General features: G+C 46.8%; 4 non-coding genes across 4 annotated transcripts; 1 reads left to right on the forward strand and 3 right to left on the reverse strand.

Annotated features, from left to right (window-relative positions):
• Positions 1-1,483: 1,483 nt before the first annotated feature.
• trnav-uac lies at positions 1,484-1,556 on the reverse strand. The gene has a single exon. It is a non-coding gene; the product is annotated as a tRNA-Val (tRNA).
• A 1,230-nt stretch (positions 1,557-2,786) lies between these two features.
• trnap-ugg lies at positions 2,787-2,876 on the forward strand. Its single transcript is given in 2 exon segments — positions 2,787-2,822; positions 2,841-2,876. It is a non-coding gene; the product is annotated as a tRNA-Pro (tRNA).
• A 1,050-nt stretch (positions 2,877-3,926) lies between these two features.
• trnav-cac lies at positions 3,927-3,999 on the reverse strand. Its single transcript has one exon. It is a non-coding gene; the product is annotated as a tRNA-Val (tRNA).
• An 8,977-nt stretch (positions 4,000-12,976) lies between these two features.
• Positions 12,977-13,049, reverse strand: trnav-aac. The gene has a single exon. It is a non-coding gene; the product is annotated as a tRNA-Val (tRNA).
• Positions 13,050-24,090: the final 11,041 nt, after the last annotated feature.

Consider the following 24,090-nt stretch of genomic DNA (forward strand, 5'->3'; position numbering starts at 1 on the left):
AATGGCCTCATACTGTGGTGTCATTATTCTCTGATTTGATGCTAACCTAACTCTGTGGCCAGGGTCCCAAGGCGTCTTCTCATTTAATCTCTCCTGACTTGCCCCCTATTAGATCCCTTTCCTGTTGTTCTGTTTCCTCCCTCCGGGAGTTCACTTGGTTAAGACGTACCACATTTCTAACCTGTCCCGGTTTTAATGAAAGGTGACGGTGAAAGACGAACTTTGCTGTCCTGTCGACAAATGCCGCCTGACTCCCAGAGATGTTGCAGTACTTTTGGCGTTCTCCGCAGATGTTAGATTGATTTTCGATGGCAATGACAGTATGCTTTGACTAATTTTGCTGGGCTCGTTGGTCTAGGGGTGTGATTCTCGCTTTGGGTGCGTCGCTGTCGGAATTTGCGAGAGGTCCCGGGTTCAAATCCCGGACGCGCCCTTCGATGAGGTTTTCCGTTGGTCAAACCGCATGTTTTCTTCATTTCTTTGCGGCGCAGGCGGCGGGATTCATTCACATTGTGTTTGCTTTGAGAAGCTCAGCTCAAACTGCATGGAACCAATACGTTCCCGAGAAGTTTGGCAATGTGTGGGCATTCACATTTCTATTGACTAATTCTGGTGGACTCAGACAGCTCTTTGTCCCTTTCATTTTATCAGTTCAACAACTTCAGACTGTGAACTCTCACTTCCCCCTCCACCACATGTTTTTTCCATCAACTTATCATTCCTTACATTGATATGTTTTACCCTAAGCATTGCCCACCTCCCCCCAGCCCATACCATCCTACTTCAGCAATCTGATCCCTGTTTGTAATTGTTCTCTGACGCACTGCTTACCTTTGTTCTGCCATTAACACATTCTGACCGCTTGATGCGCCATCAGCACCTTTCATAGCCTTGATTAGCCTCATTTACATTCCCTTTTTCTTTCTGCCCGAGACATTTTCGTCATTTCCCACCTATTGCGAGCCGTCTATCGAGGCCCAATACAGCACTCCACCACCCCCACCCCCCACCCACAATCGTCTGAAACTCCAATTCCAGTTCTCCAGCTTTGACAAAGTGTCCACTTGACTGGAAACGACAGCTGCCATTTCGCTCCCCAGAGGCTGTCAGACCTGCTGAGATTGTCCAGTATTTTCTGTTTTTGTTTCCGTTTGAAGCATCCGCAGTAAGTTGCATTTGTCACACATTTAGGCATTTTTGAGATGGTGATTAAATATGTTCATTTGTAAATCGGTGAAACTCTGTTGTGGATGAACGAGCTGCTAATATCCGAGGTGTGCCAAGATATGAAAATTCTTCACCTCTCGTTGCCTGCCGAAAATTCAGTGCTTGGGCCTTAATTTTCAATTCAGTTTAGTGGCTAATGTGAGACGAAATTTCATAGTCCTGGAACACACGAGATTCCGGCAACATTCAGGAAACAGAATTATTTAGTGCCCAATAATTGTGCAAACTTTTCTCACACGAAATGCTAAATGTTCGACGTTTCTGTCCGGTTTTGAACCGGGGACCTTTCGCGTGTAAGGCGAATGTGATAACCACTACACTACAGAAACCGCTGGCAAGCAAAGGACGTGCGGAATGTACAACCTCACTGTGTTGCTGCAGATTCTGATGGTCTGTTTGAGAGGCCAGGTCCCTTGTTGCAAGCGACAGCTGTTTCTTAAATTAACAGATGTCTCAACATATAAAGCCGTGAGATGTAGAAATTATATCGAAATTAACATAAGTTATATTTTGCTGAATGTCGGTCTCAAATTTGTGCTCTTTGGTCTCGAGGTCTGGTTCTCGTTTAAGGATGTTCAAGCAATGCCTATGGGAGTGGTCGTGGGTTTAAATCCAGGACAGGCTCTTTACTCCAGGTCAGGGATTACGAATTGTTTGCGATGCTGACGGCAGGGTTGATTTACATTGGCCCACTCTGAAAAGGATTTCTCAGGACTCGGAATGTTTACGTCGTTTCTCTCCCCACAGATGATGCTCGAGAGAGAGACAGTGTCTGAGCTGGAGTGCGTTTGGATAAAATTGATGCTCCAGATCTGTGTTAACCACAGGGACGTGACCCATCTAATCCACAGAGCCAAAGTGGAGAATTAAACTGACTGGAGAGCTGGGTCTTAACGCTAACCTCCCGGACCTCGGCGTCGTGAAATGTTCCAAAGAAGCTCAACAGCCACTCGAGGAACAGCAGCGCATCTTTCCACTGGGCTCAATACAGCTTTCACACTCAGTGTGTAGTCAGTAGTTTCACACTGTAAATGCTGCACCCATTTTGTGTGTCGTTCCATCGCAGATTTGGATTTCAATCTTGTTTCCACTTGTTCTTTGTGTCCGGGCGGTAGTTGTTGATCAATCTGCCATCGATAGCTCCTCCAGACATATATTTTGTTTCATTGTTTCTTCCATTGCGCTGACAGAGGGCTGGCAGTGACACGGCGGCCGGAATGGCCTCATACTGTGGTGTCATTATTCTCTGATTTGATGCTAACCTAACTCTGTGGCCAGGGTCCCAAGGCGTCTTCTCATTTAATCTCTCCTGACTTGCCCCCTATTAGATCCCTTTCCTAATGTTCTGTTTCCTCCCTCCGGGAGTTCACTTGGTTAAGACGTACCACATTTCTAACCTGTCCCGGTTTTAATGAAAGGTGATGGTGAAAGACGAACTTTGCTGTCCTGTCGACAAATGCCGCCTGAGTCCCTGAGATGTTGCAGTACTTTTGGCGTTCTCCGCAGATGTTAGATTGATTTTCGATGGCAATGACAGTATGCTTTGACTATTTTTGCGGGGCTCGTTGGTCTAGGGGTATGATTCTCGCTTTGGGTGTGTCGCTGTCGGAATTTGCGAGAGGTCCCGGGTTCAAATCCCGGACGAGCCCTTCGATGAGGTTTTCCGTTGGTCAAACCGCATGTTTTCTTCATTTCTTTGCGGCGCAGGCGGCGGGATTCATTCACATTGTGTTTGCTTTGAGAAGCTGAGCTCAGACTGCATGGAACCAATACGTTCCCGAGAAGTTTGTCAATGTGTGGGCATTCACATTTCTATTGACTAATTCTGGTGGACTCAGACAGCTCTTTGTCCCTTTCATTTTATCAGTTCAACAACTTCAGACTGTGAACTCTCACTTCCCCCTCCACCACATGTTTTTTCCATCAACTTATCAATCCTTCCATTGAGATGTTTTACCCTAAGCATTACCCCCCTCCCCCCAGCCCATACCATCCTACTTCAGCAATCTGATCCCTGTTTGTAATTGTTCTCTGACGCACTGCTTACCTTTGTTCTGCCACTAACACATTCTGACCGCTTGATGCGCCATCAGCACCTTTCATAGCCTTGATTAGCCTCATTTACATTCCCTTTTTCTTTCTGCCCGAGACAGTTTCGTCATTTCCCACCTATTGCTAGCCGTCTATCGAGGCCCAATACAGCACTCCACCACCCCCACCCCCCACCCACAATCGTCTGAATCTCCAGTTCCAGTTCTCCAGCTTTGACATTGAATCCACTTGACTGGAAACGACAGCTGCCATTTCGCTCCCCAGAGGCTGTCAGACCTGCTGAGAGTGTCCAGTATTTTCTGTTTTTGTTTCCGTTTGAAGCATCCGCAGTAAGTTGCATTTGTCACACATTTAGGCATGTTTGAGATGGTGATTAAATATGTTCATTTGTAAATCGGTGAAACTCTGTTGTGGATGAACGAGCTGCTAATATCCGAGGTGTGCCAAGATATGAAAATTCTTCACCTCTCATTGCCTGCCGAAAATTCAGTGCTTGGGCCTTAATGTTCAATTCAGTTTAGTGGCTCATGTGAGACGAAATTTCATAGTCCTGGAACACACGAGATTCCGGCAACATTCAGGAAACAGAATTATTTTGTGCCCAATAATTGTGCAAACTTTTCTCACACGAAATGCTAAATGTTCGATGTTTCTGCCCGGTTTCGAACCGGGGACCTTTCGCGTGTGAGGCGAATGTGATAACCACTACACTACAGAAACCGCTGGCAAGCAAAGGACGTGCGGAATGTACAACCTCACTGTGTTGCTGCAGATTCTGATGGTCTGTTTGAGAGGCCAGGTGCCTTGTTGCAAGCGACAGCTGTTTCTTAAATTAACAGATGTCTCAACATATAAAGCCGTGAGATGTAGAAATTATATCGAAATTAACATAAGTTATATTTTGCTGAATGTCGGTCTTAAATTTGTGCTCTTTGGTCTCGAGGTCTGGTTCTCGTTTCAGGATTTTCAAATAATGCCTATGCGAGTGGTCGTCGGTTTAAATCCAGGACAGGCTCTTTACTCCAGGTCAGAGATTATGAATTGTTTGCGATGCTGACGGCAGGGTTGATTTACATTGGCCCACTCTGAAAAATATTTCTCAGGACTCGGAATGTTTACGTCGTTTCTCTCCCCACAGATGATACTCGAGAGAGAGAGACAGTGTCTGAGCTGGAGTGCGTTTGGATAAAATTGATGCTCCAGATCTGTGTTAACCACAGTGACGTGACCCATCTAATCCACAGAGCCAAAGTGGAGAATTGAACTGACTGGGGAGCTGGATCTTAACGCTGACCTCCTGGACCTCGGAGTCGTGAAATGTTCCAAAGAGGCTCAACAGCCACTCGAGGAACAGCAGCGCATCTTTCCACTGGGCTCAATACAGCTTTCACACTCAGTGTGTGTTCAGTAGTTTCACACTGTAAATGCTGCACCCATTTTGTGTGTCCTTCCATCGCAGATTTGGGTTTCAATCTTGTTTCCGCTTGTTCTTTGTGTGTCCGGGCGTTAGTTGTTGCTCAATATGCCATCGATAGCTCCTCCAGACATATCTTTTGTTTCTTTGTTTCTTCCATTGCGCTAACAGAGAGCTGGCACAGACACGGCGGCCGGAATGGCCTCATGCTGTGGTGTCATTATTCTCTGATTTGATGCTAACCTAACTCTGTGGCCAGGGTCCCAAGGCCTCTTCTCATTTAATCTCTCCTGACTTGCCCCCCATTAGAGCCCTTTCCTGTTGTTCTGTTTCCTCCCTCCGGTAATTCACTTGGTTAAGACGTCCCACATTTCTAACCTGTCCCGGTTTTAATGAAAGGTGATGGTGAAAGACGAAATGTGTCGGCCTGTCGACAAATGCCGCCTGACTCCCGGAGATGTTGCAGTAGTTTTGGCGTTCTCCGCAGATGTTAGATTGATTTTCGATGGCAATGACAGTATGCTTTGGCTCTTTTCGCGGGGGGCGTTGGTCTAGTGGTATGATTCTCGCTTAGGGTGTGTCGCTGTCGGAATTTGCGAGAGGTTCCGGGTTCAAATCCCGGACGACTCCTTCGATGAGGTTTTCCGTTGCTCAAACCGCATGTTTTCTTCATTTCTTTGCGGCTCAGACGGCGGGATTCATTCACATTGGGTTTGCTTTGAGAACTGAGCTCAAGCTGCATGGAACCAATACGTTCCCGAGAAAATTGAAACATTTTCGAAAAGCTTGTCTATGAGTGGACATTCACTTATCTCTATTGACTAATTCTGGTGGATTCAGGCAGCTCTCTGTCAGTTCCATTTCATTCATTCGGGGATGTGAACACCCCTGGCTGCTCCAGCATTTATTGGCCACAGCTATTTGCTATTGGGACGGTGATGGTGAATTGCCTTCTTGAATCGCTAGTCTATTTTTACCCAATATTTATTTTGACAGTGAAACATTCCCAATTCCCCATTTACATTCACGTATTTATTTATTATGTATGTCTTCATTTCGACCCTGGCCTCCTGCAATGTTCCACAGAAACCCAGCAGAAACTGGGGAAATAGCTCCTCATCCTCTGATTAGGCATGTTCCAGCCTTCCCGACTTAACATTCAGTTCAACAACCTCAGACTGTGAACTCTCTCTACCCCCTTAACCACCTGTTTATTTCCATCAACTTATTTTCATTAATTCCAACGATATGTTTTGCCCTCACCATTGCCCCCTCCATCCAGCCCATCCGATTCCACTTGAGCAATCTGATCTCTATTGCAGGGGCTGGATTAGCACAGTGCGAAATCGCTGGCTTTGAAAGCGGACCACGATAGGTTTAATTCCAGTACCAGCCTCCCCCAACAGGCGCCGGAATGTGGCGACAGTAACTTCATTTGAAGCCCACTAGTGACAATAAGCGATTTTAATCTAATTTTCCACTGCCTCGCTGCTTACTTTTGTTCTGCCATTAACACATTCTGACCTCTTACTGCGCCATCAGCACCTTTCTTAGCCTTGATTAGCCTCTAATTCCCTTTTCCTTTCTGTCCAACACATTTTCCTCATTTGCCACCAGTCGCTGACACTCTACCGAGGACCAATGCGTCACGTCAGCCCCGCCCCAGCCACAAGAATCTGAATCTGACCCTATTGCCCGTTCTCCAGCTTTGACAAAGAGTAAGCCAGACTCGAAACGACATTTGCCATCTCTCTCCACAGAGGCTGTCAGACCTGCTGAGACTGTCCTGTGTTTTCTGTTTTTGTTTCCATAAGACCATAAGACCATAAGACATAGGAGTGGAAGTAAGGCCATTCGGCCCATCGAGTCCACTCCGCCATTCAATCATGGCTGATGGGCATTTCAACTCCACCTACCAGCATTCTCCCCGTAGCCCTTAATTCCTTGCGACATCAAGAATTTATCTATCCCTGCCTTGAAGCCATTTAGCGTCCCGGCCTCCACTGCACTCCGCGGCAATGAATTCCACAGGCCCACCACTCTCTGGCTGAAGAAATGTCTCCGCATTTCTGTTCTGAATTTACCCCCTCTAATTCTAAGGATGTGCCCACGGGTCCTCGTCTCCTCGCCTAACGGAAACAGTTTCTTTGCGTCCACCCTTTCTAAGCCATGTATTATCTTGTAAGTTTCTATTAGATCTCCCCTTAACCTTCTAAACTCCAATGAATACAATCCCAGGATCCTCAGCCGTTCATCATATGTTAGACCCGCCATTCCAGGGATCATCCGTGTGAATCTCCGCTGGAAACGCTCCAGTGCCAGTATGTCCTTCCTGAGATGTGGGGCCCAAAACTGGACACAGTACTCCAAATGGGGCCTAACCAGAGCCTTATAAAGGCTCAGTAGCACATCGCTGCTTTGATATTCCAACCCTCTTGAGATAAATGACAACATTGCATTCGCTTTCTTAATCACAGATTCAACCTGCATGTTTACCTTTAGGGAATCCTCGACTAGCACTCCCAGATCCCTTTGTACTTTGGCATTATGAATTTTCTCACCGTTTAGAATGTAGTCTATGCTTGGATTCTTTTTTCCAAAGTGCAAGGCCTCACATTTTCTCACGTTGAATTGCATCAGCCATTTCCTGCACCACTCTCCCAAACTGTCTAGATCCTTCTGCAGCCTCCCCACTTCCTCAGCACTACCTGCCTGACCACCTAACTTCGTATCATCGGCAAAGTTCGCTAGAATGCCCCCAGTCCCTTCATCCAGATCATTAATATATATGGTGAACAGCTGCGGCCCCAACACTGAACACTGCGGCACACCGCTGGTCACCGGCTGCCATTCCGAAAAAGAACCTTTTATCCCAACTCTCTGCCTTCTGTCAGACAGCTAATCCTCAACCCATGCCAGTAGCTCACCTCGAACACCATGGGCCCTCACCTTACTCAGAAGCCTCCTGTGTGGCACCTTATCAAAGGCCTTTTGGAAATCCAGATAGACCACATCCACTGGGTTTCCCTGGTCTAACCTACTTGTCACCTCTTCAAAGAATTCTAACAGGTTCGTCAGGCACGACCTCCCCTTACTAAATCCATGTTGACTTGTTCTAATCCGACCCTGCTCTTCCAAGAATTTAGAAATCTCATCCTTAACGATCGATTCTAGAATTTTACCAACAACCGAGGTTAGGCTAATTGGCCTATAATTTTCCATCTTTTGTCTTGATCCTTTCTTGAACAAGGGGGTTACAACAGCGATCTTCCAATCGTCCGGGACTTTCCCTGACTCCAGTGATTTTTGAAAGATCTCAACCAACGCTTCCGCTATTTCTTCAGCCACCTCCCTCAGAACTCTAGGATGTAGCCCATCGGGGCCAGGAGATTTGTCAATTTTAAGACCTTTCAGCTTTTTTAGCACCATCTCTTTTGTAATGGCAACCATATTCAACTCAGCCCCCTGACCCTCTATAATTTTTGGGATATTACTCATGTCTTCCACTGTGAAGACAGACGCAAAGTACTTATTAAGTTCTCCAGCCATTTCCTCGTCTCCCATCACTAGCCTTCCAGAATCAGTTTGAATTGGCCCAATGTCTACTTTGGCCTGTCGTTTGTTTCTTATGTATCAAAATCAACTTTTACTATCATTTCTTATATTACTGGCTAGCCTGCCTTCATATTTGATCCTCTCCTTCCTTATTTGTCTCTTTGTTAACCTCTGTTTGTTTTTGTAGCCTTCCCAATCTTCTGATTTCCCAGTGCTTTTGGCCACTTTATAGGATCTCTCTTTTTCTTTGATACATTTCCTGACCTCCTTTGTCAGCCATGGCTGTCTAATCCCTCCCAGGATAATATTTCATTTCTTGGGGATGAACCTCTGTACAGTGTCCTCAATTATGCATACAAACTCCTGTCATTTTTGCTCTGCTGTCTTCCCCACTAGGGTCTGCTTCCAGTCGATTTTCGCCAGTTCCTCTCTCATGCCCTCGTAATTACCTTTATTTAACTGTAACACCATTACATCCGATTTTGCCTTCTCTCTTTCAAACTGCAGACTGAACTCAACCATATTATGATCGCTGCTTCCTAAATGTTCCCTTACTTTAAGATCTTTTATAAAGTCTGGTTCATTACATAGCACTAGTTCCAGAATAGCCTGCTCCCTTGTGGGCTCCATGACAAGCTGTTCCAAAAAGCCATCTTGTAAGCATTTCATGAATTCCTTTTCTTTGGATCCACTGGCTATGTTATTTACCCAATCCACCTGCATATTGAAGTCTCCCATGATCACTGTGACCTTGCCTTTCTGACATGCCTTTTCTATTTCCCGGTACATGTTGCGCCCCTGGTCCTGGCCACTGTTAGGAGGTCTGTACATAACTCCCATTATGGTTTTTTTAGGTTGTATATCCTTGGAAGTTTAACTGCCAGTCCTGAACACCCTGCAGCCATGTCTCTGTGATGCCTACCACATCATAATCATTCACGATGATCTGTGCCATTAGTTCGTCTACTTTGTTACAAATGCTACGAGCATTCAGGTAAAGTGCCTTAATGCTAACTTTCTTATCATTACAGATATTGGAAGTCCTAAGATGTCCAAAGTTATCCTTCCTTTTTGTTGAATTCCTAGTCTGCCTTAAGCTTAAATCCACCTGCCTACATGTTATCCTCCTGCGTATCTTGCCATTTAACTCCATGCTCCTTGTCGCTTTCACTTTCCCTTCCCCCCAACTCAGAAGTTTAAAGTCCTACTGACCACCCTATTTATCCTCTTCGCTAGAACACTGGTTCCAGATCGGTTCAGGTGGAGACCGTCCCAACGGTACAGATCCCCCCGGTTCCAAAACTGATGCCAATGACCCATGAAGTGGAATCCCTCTTTCCCACACCAATCCCTTAGCCACGTGTTTACTTCCCTAATTTTCTTGTCCCTATGCCAATTGGCACGTGGCTCCGGCAGTAATCCGGAGATTATGACCCTTGAGGACCTGTATTTCAATTTTCTTCCTAGTGCTTGATAGTCCCCGAACAGGTCCTCCACCCTAGCTTTACCTATGTTGTTAGTCCCAACGTGGACCACAACAACTGGATCCTCCCCCTCTCGCTCCAATATCCTTTCAAGCCGGTCAGAGATGTCCCGCACCCTGGCACCGGGCAGGCAACACACCATGCGAGACTCCCGATCCGGCTTGCATAGGATACTATCTGTCCCCCTAATTATAGAATCCCCTATAACAACTACTTGTCTTTTTACTTCCCCCCTCTTGAATGGCCTTCTGCACCATGGTACCGTGGTCAGCTGGCTCATCCTGTCCAGAGCCCTTTTCCTCATCCATACAGGGAGCAAGAGTCTCATACCTGTTGGACAAGGTCAAGGGCTGAGGCTCCTGCACTCCTGAACTCAGGTTCCCCCTGCCTGCCTCACTTACAGTCACACTCTGAAGTCCCTGATCACTTACTGAATGTGAATTACTTAATCTCCCAGGTGTGACTGCCTCCTGAAACAAAGTGTCCAGATAACTCTACCCCTCCCGGATGTGCCGCAGTGTTTGAAGCTCAGATTCCAGATCATCAACTCTGAGCCGGAGTTCTTCCAGCAACCAACACTTGCTGCAGATGTGGTCACTGCCATTCACAAGGGGAACTGCCAGCTCCCACATCATACAGCTACATTGACGCATCCGCAGTAAGTTGCTTTTATCGTACATTTAGACATCTTTGAAATGGTGATTAAATTTGTTCATCTGCATCTGTCAACACAATAGATTCTGTGGTGGATGAACAAACTGCTGATATCCGAATTGTGGCACAAGAGGAAAGGCTTTTCTTCCCCTGGCGTCTTGAAAATTCAGTATTTCTGACTTTGTTGCAGGAATTTTAATATCTCATGCGAGACCAAATCTCATGTTCGTCGAACGTGCGAGATTGAGGAACAAACGTATTTTGTGCAAACATTCATCACACAAAATGAAAAGCACGCGATGTTTCTGCCCGGGGACCTTTCGCGTGTTAGGCGAATGTGATAACCACTACACTACAGAAACTGCTGGGAGCATCGCAATCAGTGGCCGTGTGCAATGTTCAACCTCAATGTGTTGCTGCAGCTTCTAATGGTTCCGCTGAGAGGCCATGTAACTTCTTGGAAGAAGCCGTTTCTTTAAAACTGATGTCTCGACTTATCAAAGGATCAGATATTGAACTTTGCTGAACGGGAGATAAGTTATGTTTTGCTTGAAGTTAAATTGAGAGGGCAGGGCTTTCATAAGTAATCACAGCTGAAACGAGAATTGATGATGCCCTGCTCACTTTGCACTGCATCGGGAACCAGTTGTCCAACCCACTGAACTAAAGGGAACGCCAAAACTGGAACTGCGAGCCAGCCAGGAGTCGAACCTGGAATCGCCTGATTCGTAGTCAGACGCGATATCCATTGCCCCACTGGCCCACAGCAGTTACAGGCTTTTGCTATTCCTCGATGATGAAGATCAGTTACGAGATCGAGTTAATATTTAGAAAGAGACTAGACTGGAATCTCTCTGGAATGTTTCTGCCCGGGGACCATTCGCGTGTAAAGGGAATGTGATAACCACCACACTACAGAAACAGCTGGCAACGCAGACGCCAACCGACCTGTGTCACCTTCAACTCAACTGCCTTGTTGCAGCTTCGCATGGTTCGGCTGAGAGGCCATGTCACTTCTTACAAGAACACGTCTGTTTCTTTAATATAATGTCTAAACTTACAAGCCAGAAGAAGAACCTATATTGAACTGAAGCATTTGTTCAGCAAATCTCTAACGGCGGAATGCTCTCTTCTATTATTAATGCAGCATTCTTAAATCCTACAGAAAAAAGCAACCGACTTTACTCAATATTTGTTTCGTTATTCAAGGTTTGAGTTGAGTTGAAAAATTGACAATTATGTTTCTAACAAATATTTGATCTCTTTGTGTTTTGGTGTGTAACATGCTGCAGCCTAAATACCCTTCATGTAGAAGGAAAGAGGGGTAATTGCAAATCAACTTTGAGCCTGGATTCCCACATTGGCTTTTCCTGTTTCTCCATCAGGAAGATCGTTTTTTCTTTCTCAAAGCTGGTTCAGTTAAGTCTCTGGCATTCCCTCTAAGTCAGTTAGAGTATCGTTTGTGTCTGTCCTTTTGAGTACACATTACTATAAGACATCCTTCAATCTGGCCTGTTGCATTTGCTGATCCCAATGCCATCTACTCTGCATTGGAGAGACTAAATGCCGGCTGGATGACCGCTTTGCAAAACACCTTCGCTCCATCGACAAGCTGGTGGCAGACTCTCCTGTCGCTTCCTATTTAAAATCACTGTCCTGCTCTCATGTCCACATGTCCGTTCTTGGCCTGCTGCAATGTTCCCATGTAGCTCAGCACAACGCGGAGGAACAGCACCAAATCCTCCGAATAGGCACGGTATAGCCTTGCGGATTTTACAGTACGCTCAACAACTTTGCACCGTGAAATCACTCATCCCACTTCACCACATGTTTATTTCCATCAACTTATTTTCATTGCTTCCATTGATATGTCTTCCTCTCCCATTGTCTCCCCCTCCCCATTCCCCTAGCCAATCGCATCCCTCTTGGGAAATCCGCCCCTTGCTCCTCATTGTCATCTGCCATTAACACATTCTAATCTTCTAATCGGCTCTGTCAGCACCGTTCTTAACACTGATTAGAAACATTCCCTTTTTCTTTCGACCCAACACATTTTTGTTATTCTCCACCCATCGCTGGCCGTCTGTCGAGGCCCAGTGCTTCAGCTCCCGCCCCCCACCCCCACTTCCCCCCACACACCGCCAGTCTACACCTGACCAAAGATCCAGTTGTCCAGCTTCGACAAAGAGTCACCCAGACTCGAAACGACACTTGCCATCTCTCTCCACAGATGCTGTCAGGCCTGATGAGACTGCCTGTGTTTTCTGTTTTTCTTTCCCAATGACGCATACGCAGTAAGTTGCTTTTATCGTACATTTAGACATGTTTGAAATGGTGATTAAATATGTTCACCTGCATCTGTCAGCCCAAAAGATTCTGTGGTGGATGAACAAACTGCTAATATCCGAATCGTGGCAAAATAGGGAAGGCTTTTCTTCCCCTGGCGTCTTGAATATTCCGTATTTATGACATTGTTGCAGGAATTTTAATATCTCATGAGAGACCAAATCTCATGTTCCTCGAACGTGCGAGATTGAGGAAGAAAGGTATTTTGTGCAAACATTCGTCACACAAAATGGGAAGCACGCGATGTTTCTGCCCGGTTTCGGACCGGGGACCTTTCGCGTGTTAGGCGAATGTGATAACCACTACACTACAGAAACTGCTGGAAGCATCACAATCAGTGGCCCTGATATTGAACTTTGCTGAACGCCTCAGCACAACGCCGAGGAACAGCACCCCATCCTCCGAATAGGCACGGTAGCCTTGTGGATTTTACCAAAACTAGGAACTGCGAGTCAGCAGTCGGACCTGGAATCTCCTGATTCGTAGTCAGACGCGTTATCGATTGCGCCATTAACATATTGACGATGAAGAAAGAGGAGATGTCAGGACGATATCTGGCGGCTGCCAACATGTCTAAAAAGAATGGTTACCTCAATATAAACGCGCTCAGTGTTGAGGATGGAGCGGTCTATTACTGTGCAATGAGCACAGTGTCACAAAGCAGCTACGACCACGGACGAAAGCCTCAGAGAGTATTTTCAATTCCAGTAAATTTGCGTTCCTGCCCTTGTACCGGACGATGGTTTGATCTGGATTCAGAAAAATACTCAGGTCTATTTCTCCACAATTGCATTGCCGCCTCTGTCCTTGTATAGGTCAATAGAGGAGCCGTTTCGGATTCGTGAGATTAATCAGCATGTCGCGATGCACAGTAAATTTAAGCTTGGAATATCCACTTCCGAGCAGCAGTAATGAAAGTTCTCAGATCTGGGGGATAACAAAATCTTCCAGGACCATTAACTTAGGTCGACCTTATGCCAATGAGTCTGAGCTCCCCAGTAATCTTCAGCGGAACATCGACTTTCTGATCGAAAATACATCAAATCTATGTTTACACTTCCTGCTTTCTGTTATGGAGGTTCCCAGATAAGGGACGTGTTTCAAAGAAAGTGTGGTGCTGTCCAAGTGAGTTCAATAAAATCCACGGGCCTGTGATGATTCCACGTCTCACAAATGTCCATGCCCGCGGGACCATGTGTCCGCTCCTTCCAGATATTTTCCGCACTGCCTCAGGGGACCAATATTACCAGCATTCTCATTCGGTCCCTGGCAATCAGAGGATTGCCCGTCACTGTTGAAATACACAGAGTTATGGCCCTGTTGTCGTCTCCGTGGCGCAATCGGTTAGCGCGTTTGGCTATTAACCGAGAGGTTGGTGGTTCGACCCAGAGACGAATTGTTGTTCCACTCCTGGATGATATGTTTTTAGGGGCTGTTTAGGACAGGGCTGAATCGCTGGCTTTGAAAGCAGACCAAGCAGGTCAGAGAGGCTGATCATTAAGCGCATCACCTCCATACTCCCGGAACGCCGTGACCCACTTCAATTCGCATACCGTCGCAACTGGTCCACATCAGACGCCATTTCCCTGGCCCGACACTCATCCCGAGAGCATCTCGAAAACAAGGACTCCTACATCAGACTCCGTTTATTGACTGCAGCTCCGCCTTCAACACCATAATCCCAGCCAAGCTCATATCAAAGCTCCAAAACCTAGGACTTGGCACCCCCACTCTGCAACTGGATCCTTAACTTTCTGACCAACAGACCACAATTAGTAAGAATGAACACCAACACCTCCTCCACAATAGTCCTCAATACTGGTGCCCCACAAGGCTGGGTACTTAGCCCCCTACTCTGCTCCCTGTACACACACGACTGCGTGACAAACCTTGGTTCCAACTCCATCTACAAGTTGGCTGACGATACGACCAGAGTGGGCCGGATCTTGAATAACGACGAGTCCGAATACAGGAGGGAGATAGAGAACCTAGTGGAGTGGTGTAACGACAACATTCTCTCCCTCAATGCCAGCAAAACTAAAGAGCTGGTCATCGACTTCAGGAAGCAAAGTACTGTAGACACCCCTGTCAGCGTCAACGTGGACGAAGTGGAGATGGTTAGCAGTTTCCCCACTGTCACCAGACTCCGAAATGACTCTCTTATTGACTGACCTCATTAACACTACACCCTGTGTGCTTCAACCAATGCCAATGCATATGTAGTTACATTGTATATCTTGTGTTGCCCTATTATGTAGTCCCATGTATTTTCTTGTATTTTCTTGAAATTTGTTTAATTCCCTTTTCTTCCATGTACTGAATGATCTGTTGAGCTGCTTGCAGAAAAATACTTTTCACTGTATCTCGGTAATAAACAAATCCAATCCAATAACCCGTCTTGCTCCATTTTCACATAATAATAAATGGCGATGGTCTTTCTGACCGCCCTCTCGCATCCACCTTGAGAGATGAATATCACCGCCGCCCCCCCCCCCCCCCCCCACACACACACACACATACCCCTACCCCTCTCGGTGTCGGTTTGTTTCTGGGACCCACTGCCTTTCTGCTATAATGTGATTGACGGCACAGACACATATAGGGAACTCTATATTTGTGTGCTGGTATTTCTCTATATATGTGTCATATTGCGATCACTTCTACATTTGCTGCTACGCAGATTCTGTCCAATCAGACGGAATATGAAACGTGCAGGCTGCCCGATGCTGACTGTGTATCAGGATCGTCAGTATCGATTGTACTGCTGTGTGGCGTCAGTATCCTCTTCAACTTCACTGTGTTGCTGCAGATTCTGATGGTCTGCTTGAGAGGCCAGGTCCCTTGTTGCAAGCGACAGCTGTTTCTTAAATTAACAGATGTCTCAACATATAAAGCCGTGAGATGTAGAAATTATATCGAAATTAACATAAGTTATATTTTGCTGAATGTCGGTCTTAAAGAGACCTCTTTGGTCTCGAGGTCTGGTTCTCGTTTAGGGATTTTCAATCAATGCCTATGGGAGTGGTCGTGGGTTTAAATCCAGGACAGGCTCTTTACTCCAGGTCAGAGATTACGAATTGTTTGCGATGCTGACGGCGGGGTTGATTTACATTGGCCCACTCTGAAAAAGATTTCTCAGGACTCGGAATGTTTACGTCGTTTCTCTCCCCACAGATGATGCTCGAGAGAGAGACAGTGTCTGAGCTGGAGTGCGTTTGGATACAATTGATGCTCCAGATCTGTGTTAACCACAGGGATGTGACCCATCTAATCCACAGCGCCAAAGTGGAGAATTTAACTGACTGGGGAGCTGGATCTTAACGCTGACCTCCCGGACCTCGGCGTCGTGAAATGTTCCAAAGAAGCTCAACTGCCACTCGAGGAACAGCAGCGTATCATTCCACTGGGCTCAATACAGCTTTCACACTCAGTGTGTGTTCAGCAGTTTCACACTGTAAATGCGGCACCCATTTTGTGTGTCCTTCCATCGCAGATTTGGGTTTCAATCTTGTTTCCACTTGTTCTTTGCGTCCGGGCGGTCGTTGTTGATCAATATGCCATCGATACCTCCTCCAGACATATCTTTTGTTTCTTTGTTTCTTCCATTGCGCTAACAGAGAGCTGGCACAGACACGGCGGCCGGAATGGCCTCATACTGTGGTGTCATTATTCTCTGATTTGATTCTAACCTAACTCTGTGGCCAGGGTCCCAAGGCCTCTTCTCATTTAATCTCTCCTGACTTGCCCCCTATTAGAGCCCTTTCCTGTTGTTCTGTTTCCTGCCCCGGTAATTCACTTGGTTAAGACGAACTACATTTCTAACCTGTCCCGGTTTTAATGAAAGGTGATGGTGAAAGACGAGCTTTATTGTCCTGTCGACAAATGCCGCCTGACTCCCTGAGTTCTTCCAGTACTTTTGGCGTTCTCCGCAGATGTTAGATTGATTTTCGATGGCAATGACAGTATGCTTTGACTCTTTTCGTGGGGCTCGTTGGTCTAGGGGTATGATTCTCGCTTAGGGTGTGTCGCTGTTGGAATTTGCGAAAAGTCCCGGGTTCAAATACCGGACGAGCCCTTCGATGAGGTTTTCCGTTGGTCAAACCGCATGTTTTCTTCATTTCTTTGCGGCGTAGATGGCGGTATTCATTTTTTTAGCGGCTGTTTAGGACAGGGCTAAATCGCTGGCTTTGAAAGCAGACCAAGCAGGCCAGCAGCGCGGTTCGATTCCCGTAACAGCCTCCCCAAACAGGCGCCGGAATGTGACGACTAGGGGATTTTCACAGTAACTTCATTTGAAGCCGACTCGTGACAATAAGCGATTTTCCTGTTCTGATGACACGTACTGTGCACCGGCTGCGGCATGGAGTTGCCTCTATCGCTGTAATATCCTTCATGGCGCCGAGCTGGGGAAATGCGCAATGATGCTGTGTCTCCCTCGATAACTCAGGAGATTGTGACGCCTCCTCACGGACCTGCTAACAGACGAATGTTGAGCAGGAGTTGGTTATGTATCCCCTTGAGCCTTCTTCAACATTCAATAATGTTGCCCAATGCTGCCCAAATATATCAAATCACTCACATTCCCAGAGTGCAATTCGGCTCCTTCCACTCACTGCAAACTGCAAGTTACTTTTTTTTAAAGTAACTAATCTTACCGCTCCCTTTCAGCTCCTCCCAAGCACTGAAACTGCAAGTCTTTGAATATTTTTAAGGCAGAAATGAATAGATTCTTGATAAGCAAGAGGGTGAAAGATTATCGGGGCCAGCAGGAATGTGGAGTTGAGGTTAAAATTTTTGATTGATGGAGCCGGCTCGAGGGGCCGACTCCTAGTTTGTGTGTAAGGAGCAGGCTCGAGGGGCCGACTCCTAGTTTGTATGTAAGGAGCAGGCTCGAGGGACCGACTCATAGTCTGTATGTAAGGAGCAGGCTCGAGGGTCCGACTCCTACTTTGTGTGTAAGGAGCAGGTTCGAGGGGCCGACTCCTAGTTTGTCTTGCTGCAATTATACAAGGCCTTGGGTGAGGCCACAGCTGAATATTGTGTGCCGTATTAGTCTCATTATCCGAGGAACGATGATCCAGCGAAAGAGGAAGTGAAGCAAAGGGATGGTGGGACTGATTCCTGCTTGGGTCACTGTCTGTGCAGAGTCTGCCCGTTCTCCCGTGTCTGCGTGGGTTTCCTCCCACAAGTCCTGAAATATGTGCTGTTAGGTGAATTGGACATTCTGAATTATCGCTCTGTGTACCCAAAAAGGCGCCGGAGTGTGGTGACTAGGGGATTTTCACAGTAACATAATTGCTGTGTCAATGTTTTGAGTCCAATGACTCTTTGACGTTGCCCTAGAGAACATGCAGCCCTGCCTACAGATGCTGCCAGACCTGCTGAGATTTTCTAGCATTTTCTCTTTCGTTTCAGATTCCAGCACCCGCAGTAATTTGCTTTGATTCAGATTTATTCTGTTGGGGGTGGAGAGGAGGTTGGGGGGGGGGGGGGGGGCGGAGGTGCCTGGATAGTGGAACATTGGGGCTGGATAGAGGGCCAATAAAGATTGACAAAGATGTCTTAGATGGAAAGACAAAGGGAATGTAAGTGACGATGATCAAGGCTAAAAAAGGCTGCTAATAGTGGCGCATTCAGATATTACAATGTGTTAATGGCAGAACAAAGGTAAGCAGCATGTCAAAGGACAGTAGGAACAGGGTGCAGATTGCTCAGGAGCTGTGGAGCAGAGGGGGGTAATGTTAAAGGGAAAACAGATCAGTGGAAAATGATGAAGTGGAGATGCCGGCGTTGGACTGGGGTGAGCACAGTAAGAAGTCTTACAACACCAGGTTAAAGTCCAACAGGTTTGATTCAAACACGAGCTTTCGGAGCGCAGTTCCTTCCTCAGGTGAATGGCGAGGTACGTTCCAGAAACATTTATATAGACAAAGTCAGAGATGCTGGACAATGCTTGGAATGCGAGCATTTGCAGGTAATCAAATCATTGCAGATCCAGGGAGAGGGATAATCACAGGTTAAAGAGGTGTAAATGATGAAGGAGGAGGAGAGATTTCACAGTCTGAAGTTGTTGAACTGAAGGTTAAGTCCGCAAGGCTGTAATTGGTTCCTTGACTTTGCGCTGAGCTACATGGGAACATTGCCGCAGGCCAAGATCGGACATGTGGATATGAGAGCAGGACAGTGAGTTGAAATAGCAAACGACAGGAGAGTCTGCCGCCAGCTTGTCGATGGAGCGAAGGTGTTTTGCAAAGCGGTCACCCAGTCGGCATTTAGTCTCTCCAATGCAGAGTAGATGGCATTGGGATCAGCAAATGCAACAGGCCAGATTGAAGGCTGTCTTATAGTTATGTGTACTCAAAAGGACAGACAAAAACGATACTGTAACTGACTTAGTGGAAATTCCAAAGACTTAACTGAACCAGCTTTTTGAAAGATTCAGCCTTAATGATAGAGAAACAGGAAAAGCCACTCAGGGAGATGTGGGAATCCAGGCTCAGTGCGGATTTGCTGCGCCCTTCCTTTTTTATACATGAACGGGATTTAGGCTGCAGAAGGTATCATACCCGGAACAAAGAGGGTCAAATATAATGAAGATATCATTCTTAAATCTCTGACCTGTGTAACAGTTACACTATTCACCCACCAGCCACTCCCCCAGTGAATCCACTGTCCAATATTACCTGGTCCAGAGCCAGTTACACTATTCACCCGCCAGCCACTCCCCCAGTGAATCCACTGTCCAATATTACCTAGTCCAGAGCCAGTTACACTATTCACCCACCAGCCACTCCCCCAGTGAATCCACTGTCCAATATTACCTGGTCCAGAGCCAGTTACACTATTCACTCACCAGCCACTCCCCCAGTGAATCCACTGTCCAATATTACCTTGTCCAGAGCCAGTTACACTATTCACCCACCAGCCACTCCCCCAGCGAATCCACTGTCCAATATTACCTGCTCCAGAGCCAGTTACACTATTCACCCACCAGCCACTCCCCCAGTGAATCCACTTTCCAATATTACCTGGTCCAGAGCCAGTTACACTATTCACCCACCAGCCACTCCCCCAGTGAATCCACTGTCCAATATTACCTGGTCCAGAGCCAGTTACACTATTCCCCCCCAGCCACTCCCCCAGTGAATCCACTATCCAATATTACCTGGTCCAGAGCCAGTTACACTATTCACCCACCAGCCACTCCCCCAGTGAATCCACTGTCCAATATTACCTGGTCCAGAGCCAGTTACACTATTCACCCACCAGCCACTACCCCAGTGAATCCACTGTCCAATATTACCTGGTCCAGAGCCCGTTACACTATTCACCCACCAGCTACTCCCCCAGCGAACCCACTATCCAATATTACCTGGTCCAGAGCCAGTTACACTATTCACCCACCAGCCACACCCCCAGTGAATCCACTGTCCAATATTACCTGGTCCGGAGCCAGTTACACTATTCACCCACCAGCCACTCCCCCAGTGAATCCACTGTCCAATATTACCTGGTCCAGAGCCAGTTACACTATTCACCCACCAGCCACTCCCCCAGTGAATCCACTGTCCAATATTACCTGGTCCAGAGCCAGTTACACTATTCCCCCACCAGCCACTCCCCCAGTGAATCCACTGTCCAATATTACCTGGTCCAGAGCCAGTTACACTATTCACCCACCAGCCACTCCCCCAGTGAATCCACTGTCCAATATTACCTGGTCCAGAGCCAGTTACACTATTCACCCACCAGCCACTCCCCCAGTGAATCCACTGTCCAATATTACCTGGTCCAGAGCCAGTTACACTATTCACACACCAGCCACTCCCCCAGTGAATCCACTATCCAATATTACCTGGTCCAGAGCCAGTTACACTATTCACCCACCAGCCGCTCCCGCAGTGAATCCACTATCCAATATTACCTGGTCCAGAGCCAGTTACACTATTCACCCACCAGCCACTCCCCCAGTGAATCCACTGTCCAATATTACCTGGTCCAGAGCCAGTTACACTATTCACCCACCAGCCACACCCCCAGTGAATCCACTGTCCAATATTACCTGGTCCAGAGCCAGTTACACTATTCACCCACCAGCCCCTCCCCCAGTGAATCCACTATCCAATATTACCTGGTCCAGAGCCAGTTACACTATTCACCCACCAGCCACTCCCCCAGCGAACCCACTATCCAATATTACCTGGTCCAGAGCCAGTTACACTATTCACCCACCAGCCACACCCCCAGTGAATCCACTGTCCAATATTACCTGGTCCGGAGCCAGTTACACTATTCACCCACCAGCCACTCCCCCAGTGAATCCACTGTCCAATATTACCTGGTCCAGAGCCAGTTACACTATTCACCCACCAGCCACTCCCCCAGTGAATCCACTGTCCAATATTACCTGGTCCAGAGCCAGTTACACTATTCACCCACCAGCCACTCCCCCAGTGAATCCACTATCCAATATTACCTGGTCCAGAGCCAGTTACACTATTCACCCACCAGCCGCTCCCGCAGTGAATCCACTATCCAATATTACCTGGTCCAGAGCCAGTTACACTATTCACCCACCAGCCACTCCCCCAGTGAATCCACTGTCCAATATTACCTGGTCCAGAGCCAGTTACACTATTCACCCACCAGCCACACCCCCAGTGAATCCACTGTCCAATATTACCTGGTCCAGAGCCAGTTACACTATTCACCCACCAGCCCCTCCCCCAGTGAATCTACTATCCAATATTACCTGGTCCAGAGCCAGTTACACTATTCACCCACCAGCCACACCCCCAGTGAATCCACTGTCCAATATTACCTGAATATAATATCTTACAAGCATGTGTCATTCGCTCTGACGTGTACCTCAAAATGCATTCAGGAGAAGCAGAAGTGCTGAAAATTGCCGGCACACTGAGCAGGAACACAGATGCTCCTATTTTGACTCAGCACAAATATTAACAGTTTGTTCAATGTCGACAAATGCAAGTCAGATGCTGGGAATCCTGCAGCGAGTAACTCACCTCCTAACCCCACAAACCCTGTCCACCATCTACAAGGCACAAGTGAGGAGTGTGAGGGAATACTCTCCACTTGCCTGGATGGGTGCAGGAACTCACCAAAAGCATCTCAGACAGCACCTTTCAAACCCAAGACCCTAACACCCTGAAAGTTTCCTTCCCACCACTCCCCATCCTGACCATTTTCACAGTAACTTCATTGCATTGTTAATGTAAGATTACTTGTGACAATAATTAAGATTATTATTATTTGGAAATATATGGGCTGTTCCTTCACTGTCACTGTGACACAATCCTGGAACTCCCTCCCGAACAGCACTGTAGGCGTACCTACACCAATGGACTGCAGCGGTTCAGGAAGCAGCTCACCATCACCTTCTCAAGGGCAAAGAGTTCTGGGCAATAAATCCTGGCCTCGCCAGTGATATTCACATCCCCGAATGAATCAAATGAAACAGACACACAGCTGCCTGAATCCACCATCATGGGGTCACCTGGATTAGTGAATAGAGATAAGTGAATGTCCACTCACAGACAAGCTTTTTGAAAATGTCTCGATTTTCTCGGGGACGTATTGATTCTCTGCAGTGTGAGCTCAGCTTCTCAAAGCAAACACACCGTGAACCGATCCCGCTGTCTGCACCGGAAAGAAATGAACAAAACGTGCTGCTGGCCAATAAAAAATAACTTCAAAGGGCTCATCCGGGATTTGAACCCGGGACCTCTCACATTTTAATGCAGTACAAACCCCGAAGCGAAAATCTTACCCCTAGACCAACGAGCCGGAAAGATGGAGGTGATTTAGGCAACAGATACTTTCATTGCCACCCACAACCAAACAGCTACATGCGGAAAATGCTGGGAAATCTCAGGCAGTCAGGCAGCATTTGTGGACACGGGAAAAAATGGTCAACTTCCATTGAAACCGGGAAAGGCTAGACATATAGAAAACTAGAAGCAAGTGAAATCCCGGAGGGAGGAAACAGAACAACAGGAAAGGGCTCTGATAGGGGGCAAGTCAGGAGAGATTAAATGAGAAAAGGCCTTGGCTTCCCTGGCCACAGAGTTAGGTTAACATCAAATCAGAGAATAATGACACCACAGTATGAGGCCATTCCGGCCGCCGTGTCTGTGCCAGCTCTCTGTTAGCGCAATGGAAGAAACAAATAAACAAAAGATGTGTCTGGAGGAGCTATCGATGGCAGATTGATCAACAACTGCCGCCCGGACACAAAGAACAAGTGGAAACAAGATTCAAATCCAAATCTGCGATGTAAGGACACACAGAATGGGTGCATCATTTACAGTGTGAAACTGCTGAACACACACTGAGTGTGAAAGCTGTATTGAGCCCAGTGGAAAGATGCGCTGCTGTTCCTCGAGTGGCTGTTGAGCTTCTTTCGAACTCTGCACATGTGCTGTATCATTCTAGAAAACAGAATATTCAGTTTCACAGAAGCTTATTTCGTCTGTTTGCATGATGGGAATGTGGAATTCGAAACGCAAACAGACCAGTCATGGTCTCAGTGAATAGCAGAACAGGCTGAAGGGACCGAATGGCCGACTTCTGCTTCTATCGCATCTGTTTGTATATGCTACCGTGTATGTATCATGCTATAAAACAAACCAGTTAGTATCACAGAATCAAATGTGGTCTGTTTGCATGATGGGAATATGGGATTCGAAACACAAACAGAGCAGCCAGCTTATTGAACAGTAAGAAGTCTTTCAACACTAGGTTAATGTCCAATAGGTTTGTTTCAAATCACTAGCTTTTGGAGCACAGCTCCTTCATCGGGTGAATGAAGAGGTGGGGTCCATAACCACATATATCGACAGTCAGTGATGCAAGGTGATACAATGAATGCCAGTCTTTGTATCATTGACTGTTGTCTATATATCTGGTGGTACAACCCACCTCTTTACACACCTGAGAAAGCTCGTGTTTGAAACAAACCTGTTGGACTTTAAACTGGTGTTGGAAGACTTCTTACTGTGCTCACCCTAGCCCAACGCCCGCATCTCCACATCTTATTGAATGGTAGAACAGCCTGAAGGGGCCGAATGGCCAACTTCTGCATCTATTTCACCTGCTCGTATGTTTGAAAGCAGAGAGGAACCATTGACTGAGACAGCAACTTAAGGTGAATATTATGGCGGGTATTTGATGAGGAGGAAACATGTGGCCATGTCGCCCTCTGGTGGACGTGATCGGAACTTTGCAGCGTTCGGACATTTGATGGAAACAGAAAATGAGAGTATCAGTTCCAGGGGAATAAAGGCAGCAGGGGAAACAGAGCCTGCAGTTTGTCCAGAATTTCCAAACTTAAATTCA

This window comes from Scyliorhinus canicula, unplaced genomic scaffold, assembly GCF_902713615.1.
Source record: "Scyliorhinus canicula unplaced genomic scaffold, sScyCan1.1, whole genome shotgun sequence".
Lineage (NCBI taxonomy): Eukaryota > Metazoa > Chordata > Chondrichthyes > Carcharhiniformes > Scyliorhinidae > Scyliorhinus > Scyliorhinus canicula.